This window comes from Seriola aureovittata, chromosome 10 (genome assembly GCF_021018895.1).
Source record: "Seriola aureovittata isolate HTS-2021-v1 ecotype China chromosome 10, ASM2101889v1, whole genome shotgun sequence".
NCBI lineage: Eukaryota > Metazoa > Chordata > Actinopteri > Carangiformes > Carangidae > Seriola > Seriola aureovittata.
This window is the reverse complement of record NC_079373.1, coordinates 28,586,150-28,600,167: the sequence shown is the minus strand read 5'-3', so window position 1 is coordinate 28,600,167 and position 14,018 is coordinate 28,586,150.

Genomic DNA, 14,018 nt, shown 5'->3' with positions numbered 1-14,018 from the left:
GCAAGACAACACTTGTTGGAAAGAATAGAATATAAGCTTCACAATGAGGTATTACTCCAATAAATCAGATAATGCTATCCTGAAATAGCAGTTTAAATATAGAGACCAGATTTGACCTCTGACCCAGCACTGAAAGCTGCCTAAAATTGACCACATTAAATGTCTGGTTAATAACAAGAAGTTTGTGATAGGATGGACAGCCAACACATGTTGGAAAGAATAGAATCTAAGCTTTACAATGAGGTATTACACCAGTAAATCAGATAATGCTATCCTGAAATAGCAGCTTAAATATAGACACCAGATTTGACCTCTGACCCAGCACTGAAAGCTGCCTAAAATTGACCACATTAAATTTCTGGTTTATAACAATGAGTTATTACTCCAGTAAATCAGATAATGCTATCCTGAAATACATTACATGTCTGGTTAATAACAAGAGGTTTGTGTTAGGATGGAAAGCCAACACATGTTGGAAAGAAGAGAATCTAAGCTTTACAATGAGGTATTACTCCAATAAATCAGATAATTCTATCCTGAAATAGCAGCTTAAATATACCGACCAGATTTGACCTCTGACCCAGCACTGAAAGCTGCCTAAAATTGACCACATTAAATGTCTGGTTAATAACAAGAGGTTTGTGATAGGATGGAAAGCCAACAATTGTTGGATAAGAGGAGAATCTAATATTTACAATGAGGTATTACTCCAGTAAATCAGATAATGCTATCTTGAAATATCAGCTTGAATAGAAAGCTGTCTAAAATTGACCACATTAAATGTCTGTTTAATAACAAGAAGTTTGTGATAGGATGGAAAGCCGACGATTGTTGGAAAGAGGAGAATCTAAACTTTACAATGAGGTATTACCCCCGTAAATCAGATAATGCTAGCCAGAAATACCAGCTTAAATATAGAAACCAGATTTGACCTCTGACCCAGATCAGAAAGCTGCATTAAATTGGTCACATTAAATGTATGGTTAATAACAAGAGGCTTGTTATACGATGGAAAGCCAACACTTGTTGGAAAGAGGAGAATTTAAGCTTTACAATGAGGTATTACTACAGTAAATCAGATAATGCTATCATGAAATAACTTAAATATAGAGACCAGATTTGACCTCTGACCCAGCTCTGAAAACCGCCTAAAATTGACCACATTAAATGTCTGGTTAATAACAAGAGGTTTGTGATAAGATGGAAAGCAAACACTCTTTAGAAAGAATACAATATAAGCTTTACAATGAGGTATTACTCCAGTAAATCAGATAATGCTATCCTGAAATAGCAGATTAAATATAGAGACCATATTTGACCTCTGAACCAGCTCTGAAAATTGCCTAAAATTGACCAAATTAAATTTCTGGTTTATAATAAGAGGTGTGTGATAGGATGGCAAGACAACACTTGTTGGAAAGAATAGAATCTAAACTTTACAATGAGGTATTACTTGAGTAAATCAGATAATGCTATCCTGAAATAGCAGCTTAAATATAGGGAACCAGATTTGACCTCTGATCCAACTCTGAAAACTGCCTAAAATTGACCAAATTAAATGTGTGGTTAATAACAGGAGGTTTGTGATAAGATGGAAAGCCAACACATGTTGAAAGAATAGAATATAAGCTTTACAATGAGGTATTACTCCATTAAATCAGATAATGCTATCCTGAAATACATTACATGTCTGGTTAATAACAAGAGGTTTGTGTTAGGATAGAAAGCCGAAAATTGTTGGAAAGAAGGGAATCTAAGCTTTACAATGAGGTATTACTCCAGTAAATTAGATAATGCTATCATGAAATAGCAGCTTAAGAGACCAGATTTGACCTCTGACCCAGCACTGAAAGCTGCCTAAAATTGACCAAGTTAAATGTCTGGTTAATAACAAGAGGTTTGTGATAGGATGGAAAGCAAACACATGTTGGAAAGAATAGAATATAAGCTTTACAATGAGGTATTACTGCAGTAAATCAGATAATGCTATCCTGAAATAGCAGCTTTAATGTAGAGACCAGATTTGACCTCTGATCCAGCTCTGAAAACTGCCTAAAATTGACCAAATTAAATGTGTGGTTAATTACATGGGGTTTGTGATAAGATGGAAAAACAACACTTGTTGGAAAGAATAGAATATAAGCTTCACAATGAGGTATTACTCCAATAAATCAGATAATGCTATCCTGAAATAGCAGCTTAAATATAGAGACCAGATATGACCTCTGACCCAGCACTGAAAGCTGCCTAAAATTGACCACATTAAATGTCTGGTTAATAACAAGATGTTTGTGATAGGATGGAAAGCCAACACATGTTGGAAAGAATACAATATAAGCTTTACAATGAGGTATTACTCCAGTAAATCAGATAATGCTATCCTGAAATAGCAGATTAAATATAGAGACCATATTTGACCTCTGAACCAGCTCTGAAAATTGCCTAAAATTGACCAAATTAAATTTCTGGTTTATAATAAGAGGTGTGTGATAGGATGGCAAAAAAACACATGTTGGAAAGAATAGAATCTAAACTTTACAATGAGGTATTACTTTAGTAAATCAGATAATGCTATCATGAAATAGCAGCTTAAATATAGGGAACCAGATTTGACCTCTGATCCAACTCTGAAAACTGCCTAAAATTGACCAAATTAAATGTGTGGTTAATAACAGGAGGTTTGTGATAAGATGGAAAGCCAACACATGTTGGAAAGAATAGAATATAAGCTACACAATGAGTTATTACTTCAATAAATCAGATAATGCTATCCTGAAATAGCAGCTTAAATATAGAGACCAGATTTGACCTCTGACCCAGCACTGAAAGCTGCCTAAAATTGACCACATTAAATTTCTGGTTTATAACAATGAGGTATTACTTCAGTAAATCAGATAATGCTATCCTGAAATACATTACATGTCTGGTTAATAACAAGAGGTTTGTGATAGGATGGAAAGCCAACACATGTTGGAAAGAATAGAATCTAGGCTCTACAATGAGGTATGACTCCAGCAAATCAGATAATGCTATCCTGTAAATATCAGCTTAAATATAGAGACCAGATTTGACCTCTGACACAGCTCTGAAAGCTGCCTAAAAGTGACCACATTAAATGTCTGGTTTATAATTGGAGGTTTGTGATAGGATGGAAAGCCAACACTTGTTGGAAAGAGGAGAATATAAGCTTTACAATGAGGTATTACTCCATTAAATCAGATAATGCTATCCTGAAATACATTACATGTCTGGTTAATAACAATGAGGTATTACTCCAGTAAATCAGATAATGCTATCCTGAAATACATTACATGTCTGGTTAATAACAAGAGGTTTGTGTTAGGATGGAAAGCCGAAAATTGTTGGAAAGAAGGGAATCTAAGCTTTACAATGAGGTATTACTCCAATAAATTAGATAATGCTATCATGAAATAGCAGCTTAAGAGACCAGATTTGACATCTGATCCAACTCTGAAAACTGCCTAAAATTGACCAAATTAAATGTGTGGTTAATAATAGGAGGTTTGTGATAAGATGGAAAGCCAACACGTGTTGGAAAGAATAGAATATAAGCTTCACAATGAGGTATTGCTCCAATAAATCAGATAATGCTATCCTGAAATAGCAGCTTTAATGTAGAGACCATATTTGACCTCTGAACCAGCTCTGAAAATTGCCTAAAATTGACCACATTAAATTTCTGGTTTATAATAAGAGGTGTGTGATAGGATGGCAAGACAACACTTGTTGGAAAGAATAGAATCTAAACTTTACAATGAGATATTACTAGAGTAAATCAGATAATGCTATCCTGAAATAGCAGCTTATATATAGGGAACCAGATTTGACCTCTGACCCAGCACTGGAAGCTGCCTAAAATTGACCACATTAAATGTCTGGTTAATAACAGGAGCTTTGTTATAGGATGGAAAGCCAACACATGTTGGAAAGAATAGAATCTAAACTTTACAATGAGGTATTACTTGACTACATCAGATAAAGCTTAAATATAGAGACCAGATTTGACCTCTGACCCAGCACTGAAAGCTGCCTAAACTTGACCACATTAAATGTCTGGTTAATAACAAGATGTTTGTGATAGGATGGAAAGCCAACACATGTTGGAAAGAATACAATATAAGCTTTACAATTAGGTATTACTCCAGTAAATCAGATAATGCTATCCTGAAATAGCAGATTAAATATAGAGACCAGATTTGACCTCTGACCCAGCACTGAAAGCTGCCTAAAATTGACCACATTAAATGTCTGGTTAATAACAAGATGTTTGTGATAGGATGGAAAGCCAACACATGTTGGAAAGAATACAATATAAGCTTTACAATAAGTTATTCCTCCAATAAATCAGATAATGCTATCCTGAAATAGCAGCTTTAATGTAGAGACCATATTTGACCTCTGAACCAGCTCTGAAAATTGCCTAAAATTGACCAAATTAAATTTCTTGTTTATAATAATTGGTGTGTGATAGGATGGCAAAACAACACTTGTTGGAAAGAATAGAATCTAAACTTTACAATGAGGTATTACTCCAGTAAATCAGATAATTCTATCCTGAATTGGCTTAAATATAGAGACCAGATTTGACCTCTGACCCAGCACTGAAAGCTGCCTAAAATTGACCACAATAAATGTCTGGTTAATAACAAGAGGTTTGTGATAGGATGGAAAGCCGACGATTGTTGGAAAGAGGAGAATCTAAGCTTTACAATGAGGTATGAGACAGATAAAGTTTAAGCACTTCCACTTCATTGTTTTCTGTACAGAGATTTCTTACATTTACAAAGTGCGCCAATACTGTACAAATAAAAAGAGCAAAGTCTAACAATGTCCTTGTAGACTTGAATACAGGCCTTGAAAATGCAGGCCAGGTGGATGGCTGCAGAAAGTCTAAAAGAGCCAAGCGAGGCCCAAGCCCTCTCCCCGAAAAGACTTTTTGCCCGCACCTTAATTAAACAGGAGTTCCTCATTGACCTCAATGTTCCTGGTTGCGAAGAAAAGAATAACTTCTTTTTCCTCCCCATCTGTGAACCTGGGCCTTAGGTTGGCTTGTGCTTTTGCGTGGTTGATAAACCTGCCAACAGTCTGCTTTTCGGGGTGGCACTCACAAAAAGATGAATGTGCATCAATGCACATGGGCTGCCCTTTTTGATTTGTATAAAAGAACATATGTCCAGTCTCCTCCTCACTGGTGTTCTTGTGTATGTGATAGCCCTCTTTGGCTGTGATCACCCTCCCATGGTAATCACAGACCACCTCACCAGTCTGAAATCTGCGGGTGGCAACGACACCCTTGCCTTTCCCTTTGACATCGGTGACCAGTAGTCCTCTCCACCTCTGAGAGATGGTCATTTTCTGGATGTGTCTAGAATCCATGACCATGTCCACAGATCCTGAGGGCTTCCACTCCTTTATGATATTGGCAGAGATGGGGAGGTTTTTCTTCCATCCCCGCTTAGCAATCCAGGTGCTGACCCGGTTTTCTGTTGGGAGACGTCGGCAGAAGTATGCTGTCGAGAAAAAATTAAAAGGTTTTGTTAGTTAAGAAAAATATAGTTGACAACTTTGAATCATGTACATAGCATTGATACTTGAAAACATTTTTATTAAACATTGAGAAAATACTTACAGAGAACATGCTGCACGCGCAGTTTCATCTGTGCCTTCAGCCAACGCTCGTACAACTGCCGCTGACAGTCGGGTGACACCTTTCTGCGCTCAGTCTTGTCTGGCACGTCCCCGTCCAGTGTCACCGGGTGCGTTTCCAGCAGTTTGTCAAATGCTGCTTGGACATCCATCTGCACATTTGTAGTACAGGCAGGCTTGTCGGCAGCATTGCGAGCACCCGTGGCGGGTACCATGACTGGGACCCTCATCTGCAGACTCAACACTACATAAGAGAAGAAGGAGAAGGAGAAGAAAAGTATTAGATAAGTGTTCAGTGTGCCTACATATAAATGATGGTGGGTTTGATTATGTTTACAAATTGTTGATTGTATTAATTGTTGACAAATATAAGACATCTTTACCTTGAGTCACCAGCGAGCTTAGCCAGCAGCTGACTGGCCCTCACAATGGTCTCCGGCTGCTTCATGCGGTAATGTTTTTCCGCCGTCGCAGTGGAATGAGTGAGGTAGTCGGCCACCAGAGACTTCTCTGTGTCAGTCATCGTCCCGGTGGCCGTCTCGAAGACTCTGCGTGCCACTCGGCTGGTCACTGGCTTGAGTTTGTATCTAAAGTGAAAGTTTAAACAGATATTAATATGACATTAATTGACACATCCCACCAGAGAGCTGAGACGGTTATTTATAGAAGTACATTTGGGAGGGGAAATGAATCATGATGGTTAGCTTACTTTGAGTGCAGCCGGTCAAGGTCATTGGAGGCATTATAGATCGGCCTCCCCGTGGTGGAGATGAAGAACCGTTCCTCCTCGTCATCTGAGTCATCCCGCTTGCGCTTCTTAGAATTGAGGAGTTGTGGCCGCACTCGTGTGAAGTACATATCAAACCACTGTTGGCAGAGGAAACATAGAAATAAAGATTAATTTCTGCTTTTGAACAGGTTCTGACAGATTCTCAGAGGAAATCTGATGAACTTACACACTCCTCCTCCTGTGACAAGGCAAACGCGGCAACTTGCCGTGCTGCGGTCTTGTGCTCCTTCACACCAATAATGGCGTTGCCTGACCTGTCTGTCTGACGGACTATCCACTCTTGCACCTGCACAAAACAAGGATATCACATTGATTAGTATGGGGAATGGCAAAAATGTCAGGTGAAATTTTCTAACAATGCAGACAAAAAGAGCATAAGAATACTCACAGTCATGTGCTCCACCACGCCTGGTTGTTGGAGGTGCCTCAGGATGACCACTGCCTGGAGATAGTACACCACGAAGCAGCACTCGGTCAACTCCAGGGTTGCACTTTTGTCCACGGAGACCTTCGCAATAACTGCCATCAAGTCCTTCCTGGCAGCCCTCAGCACAGCCAAGCAGTCATATGGTGTCAGCTGATGTTGCTCCGTCAACATGCTATGCCTATGAGAAAACAGATCAAATGTTATTAACAAATCATGACATTACATGCCACATTGCTCACATATCTATACTGTAATCCAGTTAGGTGGGTGAGAACAATTAAACTTACCTCTTTTGGGTGATCTCTTTGCTCGCTTGCTTGGAGCAGCATTTCTGCAGAGACCCAAGGAACTCAATGAAGTGCCTGCAGTCCTCATAGAGTGCCCGATCCTCGTGCCTCAGGTTGCTGTTGACCGTGTGGTACACCAGGAATCTGTCGGTCAAAGTGCAAGTATTTAAGTATATGTATTTAAGCCCAATTATGTTTATTGTCTACACAAGTGTTGACATTATATGAAAAGAAACACCAAATGCACCAACCTTTTCAAGCTCTTCAGGTAGTTCTGCTGAGTTTGCTTTGTCAGCGTTGCCTCAGAGAGCTCACGAAGGTACTGGCGGATCTTTTCACTGTTCCTGACAAACTCCAGGGATGGGGCCTGTGGGTCCACGTAGTACAGGAAACGAGCAACGTTGTCAACCTGGGAAAAAAAAGGCAATTTTAGCATTTTAAATTACATGACAACTATTTATAAAAAAATGTATGAAAAACTGAATTCATGAAAAGAAAGACCCTGGTGAGGATCAAATATTAATTTAACTTATACCATCTACAAAAGTGACTGCAATACAGGGGAGGAGGAATGTTACCAAAGGTACAGGCTGTGCATATCTTTCTGGCTGAAAGCCAGCACATGGTTTCCCAAATCATGTTGTAAATCGATTTAAACAAAAATGCAAAAATAAACCCTAACCCTAACTCAGAAGTTTTTAATAAACACAGAGTGTTTTATGGTAGTCCTCACCTCCTGTTTGAAATTTTCATTCTGGAGGTCTTTCTCCAGGTAGTTGGCAAAGCCCTTCAGCAATGGATGGTCCAGGGAGTGCTTCCCATAGAGGCCCTTCTCTGCCATCAGCTTCCTGGCCGCCTTCTTCCACTGCACATCTGGGTTACTGCAATGTGGGAAAAGTGTTATAATTGTTATAGTAGTGAATTGTTGTTACATACTGAATATTTGTGACTCACAATCAAAAACAAACATCGTCAGTGAAGTTGTGAAACTGAGATTCTCACCATTGAAAGTACTCGCCACTGCTGACAGAGGCAATGTCAGGCTCGCTCTCAGGAGTCTCAGTGGCCGCACTCTCGGGTGGCTGTGCCGTCGCTGCCGTAACGTTGGCATTGGGCAGTGGTGGAGGGACACCAACCACCGCCATGTGCCGACGCTGCAGCTCCTCAATCAGCCTTTCAATTAAAAAAAAAACAGAATTTAGACAATGTTATTCAATACAATTTAAAAAATGTAATACATTTCAGAGAGTAAACAAGAAGTGATGTTTGAGAAAAGACTGAAAAGCCCTTCCACCAACCTGCTGAGTGGATCAGCGTCATCCAAAATCTGCCGAAGCAGGCCGTGGTTGAAGACCCTGCCAGACACCAGAAGCTCATGGACATCCTTCTTTGCCTTCAACACCTCTGCTTCCATGGCTTCTGGTGTGGCGGTCTTCATGCAGACCCTGCGCAGATGCACAGGAAGGCATTCCTGGGGTTTCACGCACACAGGGCACAGCAGGAAGTGCCTGTTGGCTTTACTGGAAATAGAAAAAGACATTCTTCAATTAATTTAAAGCTTTACTCAGGGAGAAGTTTGGTCAGCCATCAGAAAATATGCTTTAAATCTCAGCTTGGGTTAGTGGCCTAATGATTTCATTATCACTCAAATAGGGTCGTTAACAAGTCATTAAGCAAAACAAAAGATGTGATCAGCCATGTTTCCAATGTGCGATAAACTACACCCACTGTTATTCTCTGTCTTGTTTACTACTATGAAACACATATGTCTATTTTAACTTGATTATAAAAGGATGTTTTACTACATTCTGTTAGAAAAGGACTGTATGAGCTTGACTGTACATACAAACTAACCTCTTGATTTGGTCCCTAAGTCTGGGAACCATCAGCAAATATACCTACATACCTTTGAATGTTAAAACTTCTATAATGTAATACATGACTTTTACTACATTGAGCAACTACATTGCGAACCATGAAATTGATCTTGACTTACCGCTGGGCTGCCATTTTCAGGGAACGAAAAGAAAACTGTCGAGTAGAACAGGAAAAAACAGGAGAAATCCTCAGTGAAGACGTGACACTCTTGTTGACCAGTCTCAGAAGACAGTAACTGGACATCTGGCCGCCCCACATTATATGTCCATCTGAAAGTCCCGCCCACATCCCTGCATTAGCATTTACATACATGCTTCTTGTGATTACTCTTTTCTCAAAGTTAGAATTCAAAGGTGATTCACTTAAACTGAGAATTTAGATGGAAGGATATTTTGATTACACTTATAGTTTGAAAATAAAAACTTCATTTGTCAAAGTTAGAATTCAAAGGTGATTCACTTAAGCTGAGAACTTACAGCACACATGTTGATTCTCCCCAGATAAGGGAGGCTGTCAATTCAATTTAAAACAGGTTATTTCTTCTGGTGGACTAAATTAACTTTGGGAGAGGATCTTTGCATGTTTTATTCTCCACAGTATCTTTTTCAGTTTTAGTAATACAGATTGTTCAGTACACAATGTTTCATTAGAGACGTATAAGACAGGTCAATTTCACTATCAAAGGGCTACAAGAGAAAGCTGACCTTTCACTACGAAAACTGGAAACACTCTTACCGGTCTCCATCATGGAGAAAGTTAGGGGTTTCACCGACAAGGCACAACTAGCACAACATAACAAAAGCACAGAAAGACAAACCAAGAAATTCCACAACTTACAATCTCGACATGTTGACAATAACACAGGTACACTCACGTGGAGGCAAAAAACTGACCTTCCAGCACAGAAAGAAACACATAATAGATGGGTTAAGAATTTGTCAGACAGGGAACTCACCCAACCTGAAAAGAATTTGTCAGACAGGGAACTCAACCAACCTGAAAAGGAGATCCTAGCCAAGGGCTTAAATTTCGCCATGACACCAAAAGAGCTACCTACAGTGGATTTGATTACAGCTACAGAATCTGCTATAAGAAAAAACAACTTAACCGCAACTGAGGCCGATCAGCTAAGGTTAAAAGTGTCAGCAGCGTTGTCCGAGGCTAAGGTCCCCCCCTCTAACCTCACTCTTGAGGAGAGGAAAGCGGTGGACATGGTCATGTATTCTAGACACATCCAGAAAATGACCATCTCTCAGAGGTTGAGAGGACTACTGGTCACCGATGTCAAAGGGAAAGGCAAGGGTGTCGTTGCCACCCGCAGATTTCAGACTGGTGAGGTGGTCTGTGATTACCATGGGAGGGTGATCACAGCCAAAGAGGGCCATCACATACACAAGAACACCAGTGAGGAGGAGACTGGACATATGTTCTTTTATACAAATCAAAAAGGGCAGCCCATGTGCATTGATGCACATTCATCTTTTTGTGAGTGCCATCCCGAAAAGCAGACTGTTGGCAGGTTTATCAACCACGCAAAAGCAGAAGCCAACCTAAGGCCCAGGTTCTATGCTGTGGACACAGATGGGGAGGAAAAAGAAGTTAGTAACTTTTCCTCGCAACCAGGAACATTGAGGTCAATGAGGAACTCCTGTTTAATTAATGTGCGGGCAAAAAGTCTTTTTGGGGAGAGGGCTTGGGCCTCGCTTGGCTCTCTTAGACTTTCTGCAGCCATCCACCTGGCCTGCATTTTCAAGGCCTGTATTCAAGTCTACAAGGACATTGTTAGACTTTGCTCTTTTTATTTGTACAGTAGTGGTACACTTTGTAAATGTAAGAAATCTCTGTACAGAAAAGTGCTAAAGAAGTGCTTAAACTTTATCTGTCTCATACCTCATTGTAAAACTTAGATTCTCCTCTTTCCAACAATCGTCGGCTTTCCATCCTATCACAAACCTCTTATTATAAACCAGAAATTTAATGTGCTCAATTTTAGGCAGCTTTCAGAGCTGGGTCAGAGGTTAAATCTGGTCTCTATATTGAAGCTGCTATTTCAGGATAGCATTATCTGATTTACTGGAGTAATACCTCATTGTAAAGCTTAGATTCTCTTCTTTCCAACAATTGTTGTCTTGCCATCCTATCACACACCTCTTATTATAAACCAGAAATTTGATGTGGTCAATTTTAGGCAATTTTCAGAGCTGGGTCAGAGGTCAAATCTGGTCTCTATATTTAAGATGCTATTTCAGGATAGCATTATCTGATTTACTGGAGTAATAGCTCATTGTTATAAACCAGAAATTTAATGTGGTCAATTTTAGGCAGCTTTCAGAGCTGGATCAGAGGTTAAATCTGGTCTCTATATTTAAGATATTTCATGATAGCATTATCTGATTTACTGGAGTAATACCTCATTGTAAAGCTTAGATTCTCTTCTTTCCAACACGTTTTGGCTTTCCATCCTATTACAAACCTCCTGTTATTAACCAGACATTTAATGTGGTCAATTTTAGGCAGCTTTCAGAGCTGGGTCAGAGGTCAAATCTGGTCTCTATATTTAAGCTGCTATTTCAGGATAGCATTATCTGATTTACTGGAGTAATACCTCATTGTAAAGCTTAGATTCTTTTCTTTCCAACAAGTGTTGGCTTTCCATCCTATCACAAAGCTCATGTTATTAACCAGACATTTAATGTGGTCAATTTTAGGCAGCTTTCAGAGCTGGTTGAGAGGTCAAATATGGTCTCTATATTTAAGCTGCTATATCAGGATAGCATTATCTGATTTACTGGAGTAATACCTCATTGTAAAGCTTATATTCTCCTCTTTCCAACAAGTGTTGGCTTTTCATCCTATCACAAAGCTCATGTTATTAACCAGACATTTGATGTGGTCAATTTTAGGCAGCTTTCAGTGCTGGGTCAGAGTTCAAATCTGGTCTCTATATTTAAGATGCTATTTCAGGATAGCATTATCTGATTTAGTCAAGTAATACCTCATTGTAAAGTTTAGATTCTATTCTTTCCAACATGTGTTGGCTTTCCATCCTATCAATAACCTCTTGTTATTAACCAGACATTTAATGTGGTCAATTTTAGGCAGCTTTCAGTGCTGGATCAGAGGTCAAATCTGGTCTCTATATTTAAGCTATTTCATGATAGCATTAACTGATTTACTGCAGTAATACCTCATTGTAAAGCTTAGATTCTCTTCTTTCCAACACGTTTTGGCTTTCCATCCTATTACAAACCTCCTGTTATTAACCAGACATTTAATGTGGTCAATTTTAGGCAGCTTTCAGAGCTGGGTCAGAGGTCAAATCTGGTCTCTATATTTAAGCTGCTATATCAGGATAGCATTATCTGATTTACTGGAGTAATACCTCATTGTAAAGCTTAGATTCTTTTCTTTCCAACAAGTGTTGGCTTTTCATCCTATCACAAAGCTCATGTTATTAACCAGACATTTGATGTGGTCAATTTTAGGCAGCTTTCAGTGCTGGGTCAGAGTTCAAATCTGGTCTCTATATTTAAGATGCTATTTCAGGATAGCATTATCTGATTTAGTCAAGTAATACCTCATTGTAAAGTTTAGATTCTATTCTTTCCAACATGTGTTGGCTTTCCATCCTATCAATAACCTCTTGTTATTAACCAGACATTTAATGTGGTCAATTTTAGGCAGCTTTCAGTGCTGGATCAGAGGTCAAATCTGGTCTCTATATTTAAGCTATTTCATGATAGCATTAACTGATTTACTGCAGTAATACCTCATTGTAAAGCTTAGATTCTCTTCTTTCCAACACGTTTTGGCTTTCCATCCTATTACAAACCTCCTGTTATTAACCAGACATTTAATGTGGTCAATTTTAGGCAGCTTTCAGAGCTGGGTCAGAGGTCAAATCTGGTCTCTATATTTAAGCTGCTATTTCAGGATAGCATTATCTGATTTACTGGAGTAATACCTCATTGTAAAGCTTAGATTCTTTTCTTTCCAACAAGTGTTGGCTTTCCATCCTATCACAAACCTCTTGTTATTAACCAGACATTTAATGTGGTCAATTTTAGGCAGCTTTCAGAGCTGGATCAGAGGTCAAATCTGGTCTCTATATTTAAGCTATTTCATGATAGCATTATCTCATTTACTGGAGTAATACCTCATTGTAAAGTTTAGATTCTATTATTTCCAACATGCGTTGGCGTTCCATCCTATCAATAACCTCTTGTTATTAACCAGACATTTGATGTGGTCAATTTTAGGCAGCTTTCAGTGCTGGGTCAGAGTTCAAATCTGGTCTCTATATTTAAGCTGCTATATCAGGATAGCATTATCTGATTTACTGGAGTAATACCTCATTGTAAAGTTTAGATTATTTTCTTTCAAACAAGTGTTGGCTTTTCATCCTATCACAAAGCTCATGTTTTTAACCAGACATTTGATGTGGTCAATTTTAGGCAGCTTTCAGAGCTGGGTCAGAGGTCAAATATGGTCTCTATATTTAAGCTGCTATATCAGGATAGCATTATCTGATTTACTGGAGTAATACCTCATTGTAAAGCTTATATTCTCCTCTTTCCAACAAGTGTTGGCTTTTCATCCTATCACAAAGCTCATGTTATTAACCAGACATTTGATGTGGTCAATTTTAGGCAGCTTTCAGTGCTGGGTCAGAGTTCAAATCTGGTCTCTATATTTAAGATGCTATTTCAGGATAGCATTATCTGATTTAGTCAAGTAATACCTCATTGTAAAGTTTAGATTCTATTCTTTCCAACATGTGTTGGCTTTCCATCCTATCAATAACCTCTTGTTATTAACCAGACATTTAATGTGGTCAATTTTAGGCAGCTTTCAGTGCTGGATCAGAGGTCAAATCTGGTCTCTATATTTAAGCTATTTCATGATAGCATTAACTGATTTACTGCAGTAATACCTCATTGTAAAGTTTAGATTCTATTATTTCCAACAT